Source organism: Etheostoma cragini, chromosome 24, assembly GCF_013103735.1.
Source record: "Etheostoma cragini isolate CJK2018 chromosome 24, CSU_Ecrag_1.0, whole genome shotgun sequence".
Classification (NCBI taxonomy): Eukaryota; Metazoa; Chordata; class Actinopteri; order Perciformes; family Percidae; genus Etheostoma; species Etheostoma cragini.
This window is the reverse complement of record NC_048430.1, coordinates 13,466,026-13,467,711: the sequence shown is the minus strand read 5'-3', so window position 1 is coordinate 13,467,711 and position 1,686 is coordinate 13,466,026.

The window sequence follows — 1,686 nt, the reverse complement described above, 5'->3', positions numbered from 1 at the left end:
CATTTCCGCCTGGACTTTTATGCCTGAAAAATCGCGATTTATCGAAAACCAACTTTTTCGAACTCCTCCGAGACCGTGCAATGGATCTGCACAAAACTTGGCACTTAGCATCTCCAGACCAACCTGACACAAAGTTGTATAAAGATTGTTTATAGAATAAAAATTGCGCATATTACAGGCAAACAAATTTGTGTAGCTAACTCTGAAAAAAGGGACTTTGCCATATCTCGGCCAAAATGAATGCTATCAAAGCCAAACTTTAGAATATTCCTTGCGATGACCTTTTGAGGTTCTGAGACAAATCTGACGATCATTGGCCACTAGGGGTCGCTACAAATACAAAAAGTTTATATCTCATGAACCGCTCATCTGAATTTTACGAAATTTGATCGATACCATCTAGGCCCACTCCAGGGGTGGTTCATACAGTTGGGTACTTATTGGATCAAGTGGGCGTGGCCTATGGGCCAACGTTCAGATTAACCACTTAAACTAAAGTGAATTACTTGAAATTTACAGGGTAGATGTACAGTGGGTAGGCGACCTGATTTACCAAATATTACACATGTTGATCAGTAGGTGGCGCTACAATGACGTAAAACGTGTCTTTGCCTTTAACTCCTACATTATACATCAAACGTTAAAAATCTTGATGTCCACGTGTTTACTACATCAAGCTGAGTCACATGATATAGTCCGCGCCCATTTCTGTTCAAAATTATTTTCGCAATATTGCGACAAGTGCAAAACCAACTTTTACGAACTCGTCCTAGGCCGTGTGACAGATCGACAAATCTGACGATCATTGGCCACTAGGTGGCGCTATAAATACAACAAGTTTATATCTCATGAACCGCTCATCCGAATTTTACAAAATTTGATGGATACCATCTAGGCCCACTCCTGAGGTGGTCCTTACAGTGGGGTACTAATATGTTCAAGTGGGCGTGGCCTATGGGCCAACGTTCAGATTAACCACTTCTACTAAAGCGAATTACTTGAAATTAACAGAGTAGATGTACAGTGGGTAGCCGACCAGACCTACCAAATATTACACACATTGACCAGCAGGTGGCGCTACAATGAAGACAGATCTGCACAAAACCCGGTGTGTAGCATCTCCAGATGGCCACGACAACATGTTGTATGAACAATTTTGCTACGTAATTGTGTGCGCATTTCATGACCAAGCAAAGCTTCTGTAGTTCGCTTTGGATTCCACTTTCGAGCTCTCCCCGGGTCGCTGGGGACGACTGGCGAGGGGAGGCTTGGACCCCGTTGAAACTGCGTGCAGTTCTAGTTAAAATTAAAACTATAGACGTGCATGGAGTCCACTCAAGACAGAGAAAAATGGGACTGTGCAAGTCAACTATATAACGTTAAAAGTTAGCGATTAGCATAGCAAGCTGGCGATTTAAAAAAAAGTTTCAATTAAGAACATGGTTGCAAGTATATACTGTAGGTACAGGACAGTGTAGAGCACAAAAGAATTCAATTTTTAAATCAATTATTTAAGCCAAAAATACTGACATTTATGCATCTCTTTGGTCAATCTGGCAGCCATTGTTCCTTGTTGCACAATGCATATGGCTATCCCTTGTTCAGTCGTTTCAGTCGGGTTTCCGACCACACCACAGCACTGAAACGGCTCTTGTCAAAGTCTTTAATGACATCCACCTTAACACA